Genomic DNA, 21527 nt, shown 5'->3' with positions numbered 1-21527 from the left:
GGCCTGCTCTGAAAAAAAGAAAAGAAAACTTTTCAAGTTTGTTTTTGAAATGCATCCCTTTTTCATTTTGCATCTTTAGAAACTGTATGATACGTACTTTGTTTAATGCAACACACTCCATGCTCTATCCTCCTCCATCTCCTACCACTTCCGACAATTTCACCATCTCTCCCCCCCCTGAGCAATCTCCTTGAGCCAATCCCTACTCTGACCTCCTTTACCCACCCTTCAACCCAAATTCCTACTTTCTCTAACTTCCAACTAAGTAAGACGGTTGTAACGTCTTTATCATCTATGACACCTTTACCTGTTGTACGTAAAACCTTGTGCCAGTTTTATTGTTAACATCTAAAGCACATCTATACCTGGGGTGATTATGTGGCTAAGAAATATGCTAAATAAATAGGGGGCCCAGTCTGCTTCGGTCATAATCTATAGAGCCCTTAATCGATTAGTGTTGGGTACACAGAAGGACGTGTATTATTTGAGAACCCCCGAACCAAAGACTGTGTTTCAGAGGTTCCCAGTACAGAGGACTCTTGTTTTAAAAGGTTCCCAATGCACCTGACTCAGTGCTCCATGCTCAGAAACCATGTTTCATGATGTTTGGTGTAGAGCACTCACAATGTAATAGTGCCTGGTGCTCATACTCTCCAGTCACCTCTAAGCGGCAGTGCCCTAAGCAGACTGGAAATATCAAACAAAAAGCATTTCTATGCTCACTCTAGCTTCGGGGTTGGTTCTCATTTGAAACCCTTGACAAGAAGAAACACCACAGTGGCACACAATTCAGTCAATCCATAGAGTAAACAGCGAGTAAATAGCGACACATTTAACAAACTACCTAAAATTAAAGTGTGTATTCTGGTCGAGAAATTAATTATAAATTAGGGACCCAAATATGTGAATACATTGTTAACAGTGCTGAAGCTGACAGGAAAGAAGATTGTTGGGTTTCGCCAGTATAGCATTTGTGCATGCTTGTGAAATCATTTATGTTTAAAAAAAATACATAATGTAAAGGGGGCTTCAGGCCCACCCATTACATACCTTCATTTACCATTAGCTGCCTCCCACATGGCTCCTACATCACATTTCTTACCATTGTCTGGCTCCCATGTGGGTCTTTGCTGGTCAACATCTCCTCGCCTCAATTGTTGTGCAGTGAAGACTGGCCTTGGGCCTAACTACTGCTTCTGGTACCGGTCTCCTTCTGCTTGCTGCTTCCGCTAAGCAAGGGGGGAGAAACTGGTGCCTACCACTCGCTAAAACTGCTTCTTCACCACTCCTTTGCAACTCTTTGCACACCAACTTCCCCCCTGGGCAGCATTTGGACTCTGAAGCGATCCGGCCGGCTGTATAGCGGGTAGTGTTGCGGGTGGGATTAAGTCTCTGGGAACACAGGAGAGCAGAGGGCTTAGGCGCCCTAGCTTACTTCTTTGATGACTCAGTTTCATCTTGCATTTTTGTTCATTTTGTTGGAGAACTAGAGTACCTGGTACTACCAACATGTGTGTGGATATGTTCTTACTCTGCAGTGTGTATAGATCTGTGCTTCAGACTCCTCAAGTTCCACACACTTGTGGGCTGCCAGCAGAGCACATATCTGCACTTAAAAAACATGCAACAGGCATATCTGGGCTTCACACACACACACACACACACACACACACAGGCTAGGGAGTCACCAATGCATTTGGTTCAGGACTGGGTTTCAAATGCATTCACATACAAACGTATGCTTTATGCGCAGCACAGATTTATGCCTTAAACAAGGACACAGTGTAGGACAGTGCTTCACATATCAAAGAGCAGATATGTTTCACATACATGCAAAATAGAGATGTGCTTCATATGCATGCACAGCACATATCTATTTTGTATTCATGCACAGATCTACTTTTTATACACATGCATGATGCAGATTTGTGCATCATGTCATGATTTGTCCTACAAAAAGCTTGAATTTTACTAGCCCCCCTCATATGTTTGCAGATTTAAGCTTCATATTTATACATAAGAGATCATGCATACACAGAATCAGCAACTTGATCTCTATTGAACCTGCATGCACAGCTCAGATACATGTCAGACATGTACACAGAGGTGATCTAAGTCACATACAAAATCTGTCGTTCTGTAATTCACATGCATGCACAAGCTAGCAAATCTATACTTCACGTGCATGTACAGCAAAGATATGTACTTTGTGCACAGGCACAACACTGACTCATACTTTAAGGCACAGGACTGATTTGTTTTCGCTATGGTTAATGCCCTATGGTTTGTGAGTAGTGGAAATAGTGCAAGGGAAAGGGTTTGAGCAATAACAGATTTCAGGGGTTATTTAGTTACGGTTTTATGTGGGTGCATTCATGATGTAAAGTGATGCAAAGCATTTTGTCAATTTACTTACCATTTTTAGGTTTTGTCTGCATGCTCACACTTATGCGCTGTGCTTCCGAAATCTTTTGTTGATTTAAAAAATAAAAAAATAAAAAGTTAAGGGGCTTGGAAACCGCCCTTTACTTACCAACGGTCCAACCTTGCTCTAATTAACGTGCATCTCGTTGTCCAGCACTTCATCTGCACATGGTCTGCTCCACTTCCTGTTGCCTTCTTTGCAGTACTCCTTTTGGTCACTTGCCATTGGACACTAGCCAGTGTCCTTCCTCTGGCTACAACACGAAAGGTACTTCTTTTTTCTTTCTGCATGCCGTCTTCTTTCTTCACTGCCATCTTCTTTCTTCTTCACCGCATGCCGCCTTCTTTCGTCACTGCTGTTTTGTTTTTTCACTGAATGCAGTATTCTCTGTCTTCTTTCTTCACTGCTGTCTTCTTTCTTCACTACCTTCTTCTTCGCAACATGGCGTCCTCTGTTTTCTTTCCTCACTGCTGCCTTCTTTGCCGCATGCCGCCTTCTTTCCTCACTGCTGTCTTCTTTACCACATGCTGTCTGTCTTCTTTCTTCACTGCTGTCTTTTCTTTTATAATGCATGCGGTCATGTGACTAGGTTTTGGCTTTGTTTTTCCTTTCTAACTGGATTCTAAAATATTAGAAAAATGTTATAATATTTGTTTTAAAAGTGATAAACTGTTAGTTGTTTGTGGATTATTAATTCAACATACATCACAACATAAACAACTATTAACGGTTTTTAAAAATTTAAAACAAACATTATTATAACATTTTCCTAATATTGATTTCCAGTTAGATAAATAGGAAAAACAAAAGTGAAACCTATTTGCTTAGCCAATGCTTGTTTTAATCGGGAAAAGGTCGGGTGTTAACATGTGTTCGCGGGTCTGTTGATGTGTGAAGGGGCTGGAAACAAATAGCTGACTGTTACAGGGTCACATTGTGCTATATCGACCCTCCATGCGCTGAAATCACCTCAGGTTAGCTGTCACGGGACGAGCGAAAGCATGCTCGTGGGCCCATAGAGGGAGGCAGCGGAAGTGAATGCAAGCTTTCTACCCTTGCCCACCCCCAGAGTCATCTCTGTGCCAGTCTTTCTTTGGGACAAACGCGGTCTGTGCCACAAATGACATTACGAGTAACAAGGGGTCACTGTTCTCCACACGAGGAGATCCTCACGAGGGCAGGCCTTTAGGTATCTCGCTGATGTTAGAAACACAGTAATTAAAGGAACCTTTGTGAGAATCGGGGTCAAATAGATACAGTGAAGCAGGCTGTGAAGCATCTGGAAAGAAGAGCCGCAGGGAAAAGCTGAATGCCGCTTGTGCTCGCAGCTGACAGGACTCACATTATTAAAAGTGTCGCCATTTTATCTACAGAGGAGGAAAACAATAATAGACTCCGTCGGTACGGTTGCGCTAGAATGGGAGAAATGAGGTGGGGAGTTCACTTAGTCAACCACCAGGTCTGCCTACAACACAGAATCAGAAAACCTTTTCTTTGAAATCTTGAGGAAATAAAATATCCCTTCGCCTTATTGAAAAGTAAATTTAACTAAAGCATCAATAGATGTGTAAGGTCGTTCGTGGCAGAATGTACAGCAGAGATGGGCTTGGGGTGTACAGAGGACAACTCACCCGCCACTCACCAGCTGCACGGCCGGTTTGAGAGCATAAACGTGTTAACCTCATGGGGAGATATTCTATTGTGCAACACTAAAGAAATGGCTGTGAGTAAAGGCGCACAAATAGAAGTTTAGATTGCAGAAGGGGTGTACTCATTTTGTAGTCCAATAAGAGGCCAGAAACGAGAAACAACCTCTCCTCTCCATGATGTTGCTCCACAGGCTCAAGAACAGGAGCTACAAAACATTATCACAGAGACCTATTCTAGTATTGGTAGAGATAGTCTGGGGGACCAGACCGATTAAACCACAACTTCAAGGCAGATCTAATAAAGATACTACCAAACAAGTGCATGAAGGTTCCAGAAACCACTGGGATATAAACACTACCTAAAAAAGAAAGGCAAGAAATTCCGCATGCAGAGACCCCACAAATTAAGTATAACCTTACAAATAGGGATAATATAAAAATGCCATATCAATATACAGATACATGCCAATCTCGTTCCCTTCAGGACTCACAGGAAAAACGCAGTGAGAGAAGTGGGCAGTCAGAGCAGTGAACTGAGTACGTGAAACCGAGAAAGACTCAATGCTCGTTTGAAGTTTCAGTTAAAAAACAAGAAACTTCCCCAACAAAATCCCCAATTTAAAAAGAAAAAAAGGTGGCAGTTGTCACAATTCGACATGCCACTCAAGAAGAGGATGTGCTTGAAAAATCCTTCTCACGCCTTGTTCCCACAAAGCTCGTTGAAATGCATGTAATTGATTAGGCAGTGGCACAGGTACCAGCATTATATTGCAACCACGTAGGATGGGACAAAGATTCTCCGTTCCTTGTAATACCAATAAAATCTCAACCAACACCCTATAAAATATGATGCTAAAGCACCTGTGAGGGGAATCTTCAAACAATTGGAGTACCACGGTATTATTGGACCCTCACTCATTTATGAATAATCCATTATTTCCAATTGCTAAACCCAACTATTCTTATAGAATAGTCTTAGACTACAGACATTCAAATAGTCACACTAAAATAATTGGTATATGAAATGCACGCAGCACAGCATTTATGAACAATATAGTGTGCAGAAAATACAAGACGACCCTGGAAACATCCAACAGGTTTTTCTGCCAAAACATAACACCTAAAGTAGGGACTTTAGTTTTAGCACCCTTAGCTCTCAGAAAAAATTCTGCTGACTCCCATAGGGGTACAGGAACAGCCCAGGAATGTTCTCAGCTCGTTTAACATGTATTTTACACAACATTGACCCTGAGACGTTGTCATATGTGGATGACATTTATCTCACAGACGACCTCATGCAACATTTAAGACGGGTAGCCCCTATTGTTGTAGAATTTGCCAAAAGCGGCTAGAAATTCAACTTAAAAAAAATGAAATTTGGTTTCCTTAGCCATAAGAATTGTTGGATGAAAGCAGGAGTCTGGCCCCCCATTTTTTTAAAAAGGAGCACAACTACAACCTCCAAACACAATAAAAAAGCTCCAGTCAGTGTTGGGCTTTTTAAACTTTGGCAGAACATATATTCCAGATTATGCACAATGCATCAAACCATTGTACAACCTAATACGTCCTGATTTTACTGGTAAATTTTGGACAGTTGAACACACATGCAATCTAAAAGCTTTGCAAAAAGACATGCTTGAAGCAAAACACTTCCATACAAGGGACAATAAAAAACATCTGGTCATCACATTAATTGCTGGTGCCATTGGTTTCACCGATGTGACATTCAACGAGGGTGAGACCGTCCCAATTGCATATAAATCACACTTATATTCCACAGCTGAACAACGCTTTGCTCCCACTGAGAACATTCTCACTGCTGTCTAGATGGCAGTCCTTAAAGCGAGACCTCTTGCCCAGGGGAAGCACATTGTTGTATCCCCCGATTCCAGACATTGAGGCTGTTACTAAAGCGAGCGTTCCAAACGCTCAAGCACTACATCCACACTGGATCCAATGGGCAACATCTCTAACAGCCACTGATATTGATTATGTCTGACTCCAAATCACAGACCCAAGAGTTCTTACAATATGAACTTGAGTATCCTGTTCCAGCAAATACATTGCCTATCAAACTATAGCATACAATTTTGTACACTAATGGTTCAGAGCACCCAGTTATAGGAACAAAACATTAATACTCTGCTGCTTGCGCAGTCGTGAGTGGTTACATGAATGATGGCAAGTTCCATCCACAAAACACTCACACGCAGACTCTAGGAGATTGCACTGCATAAAATGCAGAGCTCAAAGCTCTGGTGATGGCACTAGAACATACAGATCCTGAGCAGATGACATGGATTGTCTGTGATTCATACTATTGTGTCCAGTCCTTCAATGAATATCTGCATTACTGGCACCAAAATGGGTTCAGAGATTCAAAAGGCAACACCGTCAAACACAGACTTGTGGGGGAAAGTAGTGGAGCTGAAAAACGCTACAGAATGTCCATGTTGTACATACACTAGGACATCAGCGTGTTGGAATACACACTGACGGCAATACTTTGGCTGATGAAGCAGCCAAATCATCAGTAGCTATGGCTTCTGTTGCTGCAGTAACTCGTTCTAAGCTAAACACAGATGATGAAACACTGGAGGCCGTGGCCACTTCAGCTGACACCACATCTTTGCCTAAAGCAAATCCTGCTAAATATTCCTACTGGATGGCAGGCTTGTTTGATGCACAAGTAACAATACCAGGAGTGGGCGTCAAATAATTCCCAATAAAGAACTAAGGCCTAAGTTAGTAAAAAGCAGTGCATGAGGGAGTTGCTTCTGCTCATGCTGGTGTGGTGGCTACAATTTCAATATTAGAATCACACTATTGGTGGCCAGGTCTTTACAAACAGACCAAGCAGTGAGTACTTTGTTGTGACATCTGCCAGCAAATAAAAGAGTCCACCGTGAAACGCCCACCGCAGTTACCCCTCTTAATTTCCAGCAAACCATTACAGTGTGTGTACTTGGACCTTTGCAGTCCCCCTGACACCAGATAGTGCATATAAATACATCCTAGTCACTGTTGACTCATGCTCCAGATTTCTGTGGGTTTGGCCACAACGCTCGTCTGACACTCAAACTGTTATTAAAGATTTGCAAGTCTTCATTGGTACGTATGCTGTTGCTGCTTTCCACTCGGACTGGGGCCCTGCTTTTGCCTCAAGGGCTTACAGGGAAACCATGGCTTCATTAGGGGTCCAACTGCATAGCTTGTCTCCATTCCATCCTGAGGGAAATAGTGTTGCGCAGTGAGAAAACCGAGATTTAAAGCAATTCTTAATAGAGTATTAGGCACAGGTTGTAGCTGGCTTACACACCTATATGCAGTCCAGAGAGCACTTAATCTGCCTAGAAGGTCCCTGGGGTGTGTTCATCATACGAATGCCTTTTTGGAACTCAATTATATTTTCCAGATTTTTATGGTCCTGGCATGGAGGCGGCAGATACACCCTTCGACATAAATTAACATGTCACTGTCTTGCAGGATTTGTAACAGTTCTGTGATGACAACGCTTCTGCCAAATGCTGCCTCCTTTGGAATCAGGGATGTACCAGTAACATCTATCAGCTGGATTCCTAAACTTGGGGATCTAATGCTTGAAAAGATTGCTGTGAAAAAGGAATTTGGTCCTTCTTATTGTGCACATGTTCCAGTCCTGGGAATACACGGTACTAGAACTGTGATTTTGCCACCACTGCCTGGCTCTAAAGAAAATCTCTTTGTCTCCATCGACAATGTCACGCTACACCATGTGGCCGATCCTGCACAGCACACCTAGAGGACTTCTGAGTACTGCCCGGATTCCTCCCACTACAGTCCAGGAGGCTCCCCTACAAGTCTTCAACAGCAACGTTGATACCTCTCCAAGCTGGGAAAGGGTGGAAAATGAGCTTACATTAGTTCCACTCACAACTTCTTCTACAATCAGTAATGAAAAACATGAAAAATTATGAGTAGTTTCTAACCAATTCTACACAAACGGATGTCTTAATTTACTATGAACCACCAAGGGAGTCATCAGCAAGTTCTCCTCCTCAAAACACAGCTCCAGTTTTTTCACTAACAGATTCTGGTTATTTTGTCGACATTAACAACACTTTCAGCGACTCATCTGCCTCTAATGCAACAGAACTGTCAAGAGCAGGTAAGCTGATACAGTGGCTTAAAATTAACTATTTCATTTGTCCATGGATTGATCTATGGCTCTTATTGACTGTACTTGCCTTTCTCCTATGGATTGGGTTTGTTATTGTCGTTTTTCTCCTTGTGCCTGGTAATTTTCATCCTGAACGCTCTACAGTGGAACTCATGGATGAGGTATTAAAACCACATTTTTAATTGCACAAAATTCGCAGATATTTGTCCCTAGTGAGCACTGCAGCCATACCAATTCCTGATGGGATTGTTTGGGACAAAGTATTATTTGATTTATATATGGGTCTACTTAGGTCATCCAGATACCATATGTTTTTTAAACAGTTCCATTTTTAGATGTGATCACATCCTGAGTGGTTTCTGATGATTGGGATGTGAAAACTGTTGATGCTATGATAACTGATCTTAAATATTCTACAGAATTTGAAAATGCAGATGTGTACCAGCTTAAAAGGAAATTATGGAGATATGTTCTGTTATAATTACTATGGACATTATTACATTCACAGAGCAAGCGCGCCAAAGACTATTTTTAAATATACATAATAGGACACTGCCTGACTCTACCAGTAGGCAGTTCTAAAACATACACTGATAATTTTGCATATATTTTTCTGAGCACAATGTTAAGAATGCTGAGTCATTATTTTAAATTGCCAGAAATGGAAAATCAACGTTTTTATTGACAGATACAAAATTGATTTATTCTGATTCCTTTGTTTCCTGCTTGGCTATAGAAGGCTATGAGTACTGGTTGAAGTCAATTGACTTAGTGTATGGGGGGGGGGGGGGGACAGAAAATTGGCAAATAAGAGGAAGGGAAGCTTTATTTAGAGCATGTATGATTCCTATTCATATGATATTTTTAAATGAAACAGTACAACAAACAAGCTGTTTAGGCTTAGCACACATTAAAGAACTGAATGCCCCCAGCATTCCCACCTCTGCTAAATTTTACAAATGGCAAAAGTATATTAATGCGTCCGAAGATCATCTCAATGAAAGGGTACAGAATGGTACATTTAATGCATCATTTTCACGTCCTGGTGGGTGGCTATTTTGGCCTGTAGACACCAATGGGTGCTCCTTAGGGGTTTTAGAATAAATAGGCTAGACCCTCGCTATGTGTCTTCAGAACACTCTGGTATAGTGACAACATATAGTGTAGGGAAGCTATGCCAGCAATGGATGAAGGTCTCCTCACTAGATGCTATCAAAGAATAGCTAAGTCTTCAGTCCAATAACACATATTTACAGGATTTCCGGTTAGGTCCCAGAAGACAACGCAGAAAACGATTCTTATATGCTGCATATAATGAAATATGGAAACTTTCCCAACACGAAGCATCTGCCCGATGAAGGCAAATAGATCACGAAAACTTACTGAAAGCCTTAGCCATCGTAGATAATGGGATTAACACCTTGTCTGACCGAATATACACACCTTAAATAACAGATGTATCATTTTTGCAAGTCAGCTAAGATCCATTATGCAGTTAGGTTGACACTACAAACATTGAAAGCAGGTTGCATTCCCTGGCAACACGTAAGTGCCAGGGAGATTTTTTTTACACATTTAATTTAGGGCAACAACAAATAATAATGGCTGAGAAGGAAGCAATATATGTCATGCTGAATATTGAAAAGTTAGAAATGTTGCCTTTTACTGTGGCTGAAATACCATCTGCTGAATGGCTAATAAATATGGTTATAAATCTGCCCATTTCAACACTTCAATTTACATCCTGTTTGATACACATTCCAATAGGCAGATATGAAAGGATGGGAGATAGTTACATGCACTAAGTGTGGGAGCTTCCATTCTTGTACAAATGTTCCAATGGCATGAAAAAGGTCTTTCTTAGCAGTAGTGAATGCAAGACTTCTGTGAGCCATTCAATGGTTTGTAAACCGCTGTCCTTGCACAAGGCGTGTAGTGTCTGTGGCAAATTTGGCTTCTTATCTGATTAGACCTGCGTTCCAGGTGCTCTCATTAACAGTGAGAGCTGTTGTGGATTGCAAGCCAGAATAGCTTACGTTGTTTTGGTCTCTCAAATTGTTACGTGTTGCAGGAATGTCCTTTTTCCCCTTTGCAGTTTCAAGGAGTAGCAGACGTTTGGCCTCATTTTGCTACTTCTGATGTAAATTCTGACAAGTTAAGCAGACTAAAGCTTTATTCTTTTAAAAACATGTGGCGCTTACATCTGCATGCAAGACCTGTGCACTTCAGGTTGCGAGGTAATCAGCTAAAATTCAGTCCCTTTTAACTACAAACTTTGAGACACTTTGGTGAACTTGTGGGACGAATATTTAATGCATCCAGTACAACTGGAATCACCTACTTTTTAAGGCTGTTGGTTCTGGTTTTGTTCACACCTTCTCCTCCATATTTGGTTTAATACAGTTAGCCATATGTTCTATATTTGAGTGTTTTCAGGGGATTTAGGATTACTTTGGCTTTAATAGGTGGCATTTTGCTGTTGCTACTTTTTCTACGCAATGGCTGTCTTATTGCAAGGAGTACTGAAAGCGCTACCACCAGCACAACTGTGTCATGAATGCATGATGCAGTATTTTGGAGCACCACTCCTGGAACAACTGGAGTGTGACTGGTCTTGGTCATTCCAACCGGTTTTTGATTGTGTGCAGCCGATCCTCTGCCTCTGGTGCCACTTTGAATGTGCACTGAAAGTCTGTCTTTGTACACAGCGCTTACTTTCATTGGACACTGATCGGTTGATGTTCTCGATGAGGGCTCATTATATCTGACATGCGTGTTGTGGGTGCGTTGGCTAGGGGAAGCCGTTTAGGAGTTGCCTTTTATGGATGCCGTGACTTAACTCTATGGAGGGCATGTCACAGAATGCTGCTGCCTCAGCTGGAGCTCAGGCTTTGGAACACAAGTTCTCTGTGGCTTTCCTTGGATATGATCTGAATATCATATCACCTGCCGAAGTAGAACGTCTCCTGGCTTCAATTGTCCCAGGGTGTTGTATAGCTATTGTAGCCATGTGTTAGAAACCTTGTTTTAAGCTAACTAGGCCTGCTGCTGTGCACTTTAACCCTGTTACACTTTTGTGCTGTTTTATTTCCTTTATCTCATTGTACTTTCGCCTAGGAAAGCATTACGTTATTAGGTGATTTATTTCACTTTGTGCTTTCTCAAAGGCTACAGTAAGATAGGGTTGCGGACAAACGAAGTAAGTTTTGTCTCCAACATTCACAGAAAATACACACTCATACGTGGGGACTATTTCTTAGAATGTTAGCTGTTTTACTATAAAAAACACCCCTTTGTCCCAGACACACTAGAAGGAGATTCTAGCCAGATGACAACGACTGCATGTTGATTGCCCACCGCTTCGCTGCATCTACTTGCTTAAACGGCCAGCCCCCTGGTCCACATGGGGATGGTGTCTCTCTAGACTACAGGCTTCTTCCTCTAAGTATGAGGCATGATGTACCCCCCCCCCAGGGGGGAAACCCAAAGGGAAGATTAGGCTTATCACGCTGTGCTCAGACTTAGTCTAGGTAAGAGGAAAATATAGATCATTCTTAGTGACAGTATGGTAGGACTAGTGTTTAGTCACCTGCTTATTTTTATTGCATTTTATCATCCTAGTTATTGCAATACATACCTTTTTATCTAAGACGCATTATCTCAATAAATACTTATTGAACCATATTCAGTCTCTGTTGACCTATTGGTGAAAGAGAAGGAATCTGATCGACCAAGATTCCCCTGAGGAGCCTTCTTGTCATGCGCTCGGTTGCCACAATCATCTCGGCCAGAGATGCGGTGCTGCTACTTAGCCCCAGAACCGGATTAGGGCAACAGGCGTGCTGTGGAATTCTACTTAGTAGCCACAATCCATGTGATCCTGTCTCCGAAATCCAGTAGCGTCATTACCATAATGAGAACGTACGCAACAAGATTTTGCCCACATTGTGAGTAGTTCTTGGTGAAGTTTAGGGGTAGATGAAATTCCAGCATTGTGATACAGGTGTACGGTTTGTGTTTTAAGTAGGGCTTGCACTTGTAATGCTTTTGGCTAAATTGCAGTGAAGTGTAATGTGTGAAGTGAGGAGGCAATTTGTGTACTTCAGGTGAATGTTTTGCTGTGTGCTCAAAATTACTCAAGTGGTGGTTGTTGTTTATGGGCCCTGCATGGCCCGAGGCTCCGGAGTATGGCACAAGTGTATGGAAAAAAATGGTTAATTTGTTGTTTGCAGTGAGGTGTGATTGATTGAGCGCAGTCGACAATACCAGTGGATTCCTTGAGTGTGTGAGTTGTTGGTTGGTCTGAGGTGAATCCTGAGTGCATGGGGAGAATCTGTATCAACTGGAGTGATATTTACGGGTCAAATCTTACTTGCGTATGTATGAAAGTCAGTCAGAAGAATAGACGTACAGCTTTCAAAGCGTTTGAGTCCTGCCCGTAGTGAGCAGACAGGTTTGGTTTTGTGCTCGCAATATTTACATTTAGGATGTATATGTGAGAGGTGTATGAAACAACTCTAAAGTGAGTCGCAGCTGCAAAGTGAAGTGAGTGTGATGGCATTTGCTCCGTGCCTGGATAGGTTAATTAGTTAGTGAGAAGAGCTGTGCATGGATTGGCGGACAAGACTGCGCTGCTGTAGGTGTAGGACAGCTTGTGAAAAAGATTGTGGGATTGAAAAGTGCTTCCTGGTTTCTTAAAATTTGTGATTGTATAAAAATGAAGTTTTTTCAAAGCTTTAAGGAGTGCGTTGAGAGGAGATGTTTTTACTCCAGTTAGAGAGGGTGAACCCAACTCCACGTTAGGGTACACCAACATTTGAGGTAATGGAGGACAGGGGCATTTCAGCATGTCTTTGGGTAAAACAGTGGTACACAAATCACTGGGAAAGAAGGTACCTGAGATTTTGCCTGTTACAGATCTTTTAATTTAAGAGTATTAGAGAATCTGGGGAGGGTGTTGTATGAATCATAACCCCTTCCTAGACCTGCACAATTGAAGCAATTGCATTATGGGAATTAGTTTCAAGGCTGAAAGAGGCTCAGAGATTTGGGAGGCAAACGAGGAAATCAGAAAAGACATTAGAAGGTGCTAGATGGGACGAGGAAAAGAAAATTTGAAGAGCAGATATGTTACACAGAGTGAGATTCCCAGCAAGAACACAGGAAGGTGATGAAATATCAGATCTAAAATCAAGAGGAAACCTGTAGCAGATGTAGAGTAGAAGTTAGATTAACATAAAAGGGTAACAGCTACTGAAAGTGATTCAGATGATGAATTTATAACTCATCTTTTGCAGAACAATTCCCTACTGTGTAATGCAGTTGAATCAGTAACTCAGAATGTAGCCCCAAGTATTGACATCTCAAGTTATGCAAAGCCCGTTTCAAATAGCTCCATATGTACCAGAGGTTTTTCCAATAGTTCCAGTTTTTTTTAAATACAGCCCAGAATGTCACAACTGCAGTAATGCCACAGCCAATTCAGGAGTGACTCAAATAGAGTCTATTCCTAATGTAATGGCACCTGCACAAATTGTACAGCAGGGACAAACAATGCCTATGTATTCACCAGTAACAACACAGCAGAACTTTGCTCCAAATAAGTCAAACTTGACTTTTGGCACAGTATTAAATGGTTAGTGTGCAGGACAGATGTTCAAACCAAGTCAACAAATTTGTCAGGACCAGACGCACCAACAGTTCCTGTGCCAATAGGTCCAGTCGTCCCATTGTATGCCAAGGGTGATAATGGGAGTGGTCCACAGACTCCAAATCTGGTATCAGCAGTACATTCTTCTTTTGGAACTAATGCACTAATGGAAAGACCGAGCCCTACTATGCCAGCCATTCCCCCTCTGATTTTTTTTCAGTTTTAACCAGCAATGTGATAAAGTATGTCCCCTGATCGATATGGCAGGTCTCCCATGCTCTACAGGTTCATCTGTGCTGGCTCAGGAGCAGGCTATAAAAGCCCCATGTAATGTTCCACAGCCTGTACCTCAAGGCAGTAATATTAGTTTACAAGGATTAACAGCTCAACAATTAACTGAATGGTTGGACTGTCTAAATGAATTACCAGTTTTGATAAAACACACCAGAGGGAGAGAAGACACTAAATATCACTAGACTAAAATTGGAATTGAATGATCTGATTGAAGAAACACTTGAATTGGACAGATTAGATTCTTACAATGAAAAACAAGTTGCACTGTGTGTGCAGGGATGGCACATCGTGCAGGACAGATCTATGGGAAATTAGCTGATTTGTCAGAGAAATATGAAATAGAGATGAATAAATCCAAACAGTTAAAGGGAGTTTACAGGCTAGAGTTCCAGTCTAGAGACATTGCACACGTGAAATCACCCAGTATGAAAATTCACATTTAAAAAATGTGATTCAGAGCATCAAACATGGAGAGCATTGGATAAATGGGAAGGCAGATGGGCAAATAAAAGATCAGAAGAAAAGCCAATTGCACCCCCAAATGGTGTACAGCAGGCTGAGGGAGCAGTAAAATGATGCCTTTGAGAGAAAATCTAGGAGGGAATGTTGTTCATGTCCCATGGAGCATGTGTGACATTGTCATTTACTAATGGTTACCAGAAGTTGAGAGAGAAGCCAGTGGAGTGGTACTAACAGAGGTTTGCTAAGCTTGCAAAGTGTTTGTGGGAAGATTTGCACACTTTATCTGCAATTGTGGTTCCAGCAAATGTATGAGGTGAATGCAAGTGGAGTGTTGCATGGCCAGCCCACAAGCCACCAAGGGATACAGTAGCCGGTGCACGGTCTGAATAGGTGGTGAAAGGTTATTATAATGGGATTGAATTTTTAAAAACTAGACTTTCCCCCTAGAGATGTTGTATGCAGAGAACTGGTAAGGCAGCTCAGGAGTAAGAGGAGTTTGGCCATGCTTATTATGCGAGATTGTTGCAAGCATTCAAACAATACAGCAGAACAAAGATTGAGCCAAAAGATCGGATTCCTTTTGTGTTCAGATTTCTTCAAGGATTGAGGCCTCAAACTAGCAATATGATTCTGAATCATTTGATTTGCTGGTAACAATCATTTTCAAAATCAAAGCATTCAAAGGCCTCTAGAACAAAAGTATGAATGTTCTGATTGGAGCAGTACAAATGCAAGTTCCCAAACAACAAATTCTCCCCCCCCCCCCCACACACACACAAATGCAGATTCCAACTCTGATGGCACAGCAACAGGTAATGGTCCTTAAGCAGAACGCAAACCAAAGAGTAAATGCAAATATAAATCAGTTAGTTACACAATACCCATTAATGGATTTCAGTGATTATTAAGTGAGTCGAGAATACTTGAGTGAGAGTTCAGAAGAGGAAGAATGTGTTGGCTGCCTCACTGGATGTAGATTAGCTTGGTCCCTATGTGAACGCAAATGTTATGGGTCATGATGTTTCATTTTTTATTGAGACTGGAGCAGCCCGTTCCACTATCAGATCTGCAGAAGTCCCTAATACGCCCTTTTCTGGAAGGACAGTTTGGGTAGGTGGAGTGTGCAAACCAGCATCTGGTAAATCACAATACGGAATACATCCCAGTCAAGATAGCAACATTTGAGGATTTGTACCAATTTGTAGGCTGGAATTCAAGCCCTGTGAGTCTGTTAGGAAGATACTTGTTATGCAAACTAAAATGTTCCATCACTTGTACTCATGAAGGGACAACGATTCAAACAAACAGTGATGATGAAACTTCTAGTCAGCCAAATTGATGAGATGTATCCTCTCATTTCATTGTTTCCTGTCATGACAGTCAGAGACTTGCATGATGAGTTACAAGACACAGTAATGTTGAGAGCTTGGGACCTCTCCAGAAGAGATACTGGGCTCATAAAAGGTGTTGAGCCAGTCAAAGTAACTGTAAATTCAAATGCAGTCTTTCCCAGAACGTTGCAGTACAACATGACCCCAGCAAAAATTGAGGGAATTACTCTGATAATTATAGACTTTTTTGAGCAGGGGGTTCTAAAAGAAGTGATCGGTAGCCCATGTAATTCTATAATGGTATGGCGAAAGCAACGTGGAAAATGCCGCATAGTTAAGGATTTGAGAAAGGTGAATGAAATTGTGATGTTATGTTGTCCCATGGTGCCAAATCAAGCAATAATGTTATTTCAAATTCCATGTGAAGCAGAGTGTTTTTTTGTTATTGATTTGTCCCAACCTTTTTTCTCAGTGTCCTTACAAAATTACGTTTTTTTTCTCATTTAAATTTGGCAACCATGTGGATTTGTGGTGCCGTACTCCACAAGGCTTCTCAGAATCACCGTCCATTTTTATTCAGATCCTGAAAACAACTTCGAGTATTTAAATATGCCATTTCAGTCTGCCTCGGTACAATACATTGATGATTTGATGGTTGCATCCAGTACACAAGCCTTGCAGACAAAGATACCATAGCATTGATGAATCATTTGGGTGAGAACAGACATAAGGTTTCCCTTATCAAATTACAGTATTGCCAGAAGAATGTTAAGTATTTAGGTCGCCAGAATGAGAAAGGTGCAAGGAAATTGTCCTCGAGAGAGAGAGAGTTCCAACTATTATGCAGATTAATCCCCCATTTCCAAAGATGTCAGAATGTTTTTGGGCATGGTGAGCTACTGTCAATGTATCCCAAATTTTTCAGTAATTTCCAAACTACTGCAGAAATTAATGCGCTAAGACATTACTGAACCAGTCCTGTTTGATGAGGAATGCATGAAAGTGTTCACTGATTTGAGAGATAATTTGTGCCGAGCTCCAGCTTTGGGAATTCCCGATTATACAAAAAGTTTTTCAGTGTTTTGTTATGATCATGATGGTTGTGCTCTGTTTTGAGACAGTTGCATGGAGGAACAAAACAGACCTGTGGCATTTTTTCACCACACTTGATCCTGTCACTGCAGCTTGGCCCAGCTGTTTAAAGAATGCGGCTGCCACTAGTGTAGGTCATGGTCAATACAAAGGCAATGTGATGACACCCTCTGTCTATATCCCACATTCGATGGATGTTCTTTTGACCCAAACCAAAACCTTGTATTTGACTAATGCCCACCTTAACCGTTAAGGGTTATTCATTCTTGGCTCTCCCAGAGTGTCTATCAGATGATGCTCAGCTTTAAATCCTGCTACATTGTTACCCGTTAATGTTGATCCAAATGGATGTTAGTGAAATGGAACACGACTGCCTTGATGTTAATGAACTATACACGAAACCCAGGCCTGATATTCAGGATACTCCTTTGGAGGAGAATGATCAAGTTGTTTTTGTCTATGACTCCTATTTAAGAGGCAATTAGGGTACTCTGAGAGCTGGTTATGAAGTCAGCGCCATCTCAGGAGTAGTCGAAGCTTCAATGATTTAATTCTGCCCAAGTAGCTGAATTGGTTACCCTTACAAGAGCATGCTGTGTATCCGATTAGCTCAAAGTGACAATATTCACAGATAGCCAATATGGATTTGGTGTTGTCCCTGACTTCAGGCAGTTATGGCACCAGAGAGTTCTTATGACCTCTTCAGGATCACTCATTCGAAATGGTGAAAGAATATGCAGTTTATTGAATGCATTATAATTACCTGAGAAAATTGCGGTTGTAAAGTGCACTGCACACCAGAGATCGAATGATTATATCTTATTGGGCAATGCCTAGGATGACCAAATTGCCAGGTATTGTGCACCCCATTGCATCTCCTTCAATTGAGAGAGGAGTAGTGGAAGTGACAACGGAGAGACAAATCAAAGTTTCTTGATGTCAGTGGTTGATACCTGGAATGAGATTAGGAGATTGCAGGAAGAAGCAACAGAGGAAGAACGCAGAAGTTGGAACAGAGCAGGTTGTATACAAAGAGAGGAAGATGGTGTCTGGATTTAAAATGAAGGGAAAGTCATGTTACCAGATTGTTTGTTGATCTCTATGGCTAGGTATTACAATGGTCGAATTCATCTCGGCAGAGATGCAATGATTTACATATTTAAACAGACATGATACAACCTCAGATTTAGATTAATTGCAGAAGCAGTATGACAGATGTGTTACCGGTTAACACATGAATGTGGGAAAATGCACTGAGTTCATTTAAGTCATGTTGGCAAATCAGGAGGTCCATTTAACAGAATGCAACTTGATTTTATTGAAATGCCTGCAATGGATTAGAGAGAGAGAGCGTGAGCGAGTGGAGTGAGCGGGCGGAGTGGAGTGAGCGGGCGGAGTGGAGTGAGCGGGCGGAGTGGAGTGAGCGGGCGAGCGCGAGAGTGAGCGCGAGAGTGAGCGCGAGAGTGAGCGCGAGAGTGAGCGCGAGAGTGAGCGCGAGTGCGTGTTGAATAGACGCCTATCCAACATGCAGGAATGACACTGTAGCCAAGCTGCTGCTGCTGCTTAGGTAACTGATACATAGGGTTGACTTCCCGGCGTTTTTGGAATCAGATACAGGAACTCATTTTAATATTTAATAACAAGATCATAAAAAAGTGTGCAGCACAGAACATCGAGCAAAAACTGCACTGCAGTTACAGACCAGAGTCTTCTGGATTACTGGAGCAAATGAATGGAATACTGAATGCTCGATTGCCAAAGGTTTATGCCTCTACAACATTAAAATGGCCTGATGCTTTACCACTTGACTGATGAGCATGCATAGCGCCCCATGAAATCCTGATGGGGTGTGCAATGAGGTTATCAGCAGTTCCTGCAAATGCACTTGTGAGCATAACAGATGCATTTGTGCTGGATTACTGCAAAGGTCTAGATGATGTGGTTCACTCTTCATCTCATCAGGTTGAAGCAACACCTGCTCAAACAGTGTCACAGCTTGAAGGCTGGCAAATGGGTGCTTAAAGGAAAAGCAATTGGGGAAGACTTGCCTAGAGCCAAGGTAGAAAGGACCCTATCAAGTCATCTTAAGTGACAACAGCTGTAAAGCGTGTTGGTCTTCCAAATTGTATTTGTGCAAGCCACACGTGCAAAGTTCCATGTCCTCTTGAAGACACAGTCTGGTCCCCTAAGATTGAATGCAGACGAAGGGGTTCAGATTAACTAACCTGTGAGGACTCAACAGGTGGCTGAATCAGAACTTGTGCAAGATGGCAAAAATACAAACATTCCAAATGCAGATAAAGATGCAGGAGAGCAAAATCAAAGCCAACTGACTCCTGCCAACACTGCAAATGTTGGGAGTCCAGTTGCACCCGAAAAGAGAATGTAAAAGAAGACCGAGGGCTTGCATCTTCACCTGGCCTGGTTGCTGAAACTCCCAACTATAACAAAAGCAGTTACAAAAAACTTTGAATCAAAGTGAAGGCGAAATTTGTGGTGTGAGGAGAACAAAAAGGGAAAGGGTGCCAAGCCACAAATAGTCTTCACCTGAATTGATCCATCTCGTTGCAAATGAATGGGAGAACAAGTTTATGACCTTTTGTTTTGACTGTGAGATTTCAGTTTAACATTCTGGAACTTGAAAATCGCAGTTGATCTGACTTTTGAAATAACCTTACCCATTGATTAACAGAGAGACTATACACTGGAAGTGACAATAAGTGATCAGACTGATCTACTAAAGATTAACATTTTTGAACTATTTTTGAGAGCCTTAGGTTGAAACTTGAGTTTTCTAGAAGATCAAGAACTATTGAAAATAGGTTCATGATGACTTTTTGAAAAGCTGCTTTGAATTTTGCTTACTTTTGCTTTTGAATGTTTCCCTCTGATTCTACAGAAGCCATGAACCCAGAACAGGATAAACGTAGTAAATGCAAATGTGTGCGCATTGGTTTAGTCATACTGTGTATTATTGTATGCATTTTATTGATTGAGGACTGAGTGTTGCATTGAAAGGAGATACACAAAGCACAACTCCAATGCAGGGAATAACACCGTCTAAGCATGATGAGTTATCTGGATGAGGGATTACTTCATTTAGATGACACACAGGGAAATGTGTCTTCCAATGTTTATTATAGTTGCTGTATGAGTATGTGGAGACAAAGAATGTGCGTGACCGTTGTGTATACACAGATTTCTTCATCAGTACAAGAAGGGGATCATGTACCACACCTTACCATTGACTTATGGCATTAGTGGCAGCTTACTGTTCAAAAGTCTGTGTAATCAAAAATACATTCAGTATTTTTACACAAACTTTGAGCTTGGTTTTCTCTTTTGTTCCTGTTAATAAGCATCACAAAAGTAAAGAACAGATATAGTAGAAGGATTCTTTGTACCGACACTAACTTTTGGTCCAGCATATGCGCACCAGAACAACTTAACATTCACCCTCACACAATTAAAGAAACAGTTCATTAATCAAGTTGATAACAGGGGAAAAGCAATGAATGAAAACACAGAAAAATGCATAGTTTCACAAGATTACAGAAAGGAATCCGCTCACAACATACCTGATACATAAGGATGCTTTGCTTTCAATTGGAAAGATGTAGGGAAGCCTTGTATATGAGGGCCACAATTAAAAACTGACCATGTTGTAGGGACTAGTGAATGCAGACGTGTTTCGGTTTAAGATTGTGTGGGGGTTTTATGTTAAATGGGCACAATCCGGCTGTGCCTTGCGTATATTATATTTGTGGGAAGAACGCTTATTACAGGTTACCAAAAGGTTGTCATGGTACATGCAATTTACTTGTGTTTTTCCGAAAAATGTTTCAAGTAGATGACCTTAATAACCCAACGGGGGAAGTAAGAAACTTAAAATAAGAAGTTAAAGAGGAGCAAGTAGTTCAGAGAATACCAGAAGTATTTTTGGAGCTTTTATTCCATCAGCAGGTGATACTAAATGATATTAAGATAAGGAAGTTACCAACAATAGTAGACAAGATGTCAACTGATTTTGCGTGTTGTGGAAATGGTTGCGGTAAGATCAATGGCTTTGCAGGATCGCCTTGCGTTAGACATCCTTTTAGCAAAGTAAGGTGAAGTCTGTCAAGTTTTTAAAATGCAACATTGTTTTACTCACATACATGAACCGTAAGGAGATATAATTTCAACCTGACAAGTCTAAAATAAATTACTAGAATGACCTGAAACGGACAAATGTTTTGGAGACAATAGGTGAAGGATTACCGAGTGTAAGATCTTGGGTTGGAGATTTAGGAAATGGATTTGTGAGAACGATCCAGAAACCTTTCTTGATTGCGCCAGTGTGCATACATTGTGCACTTGGGTTTTACAATGCTTACAAACTCTGGAAAATACAAAGGACAAAGAATAAACAGAGGAAGGAAGAGATTGAAATGGAGGATGAGAAACAGATATTATAAGACTA

The sequence above is a fragment of the Pleurodeles waltl genome, chromosome 3_1 (assembly GCF_031143425.1).
Source record: "Pleurodeles waltl isolate 20211129_DDA chromosome 3_1, aPleWal1.hap1.20221129, whole genome shotgun sequence".
NCBI classification, from domain to species: domain Eukaryota; kingdom Metazoa; phylum Chordata; class Amphibia; order Caudata; family Salamandridae; genus Pleurodeles; species Pleurodeles waltl.
Note: the sequence above shows the minus strand (reverse complement) of the source record.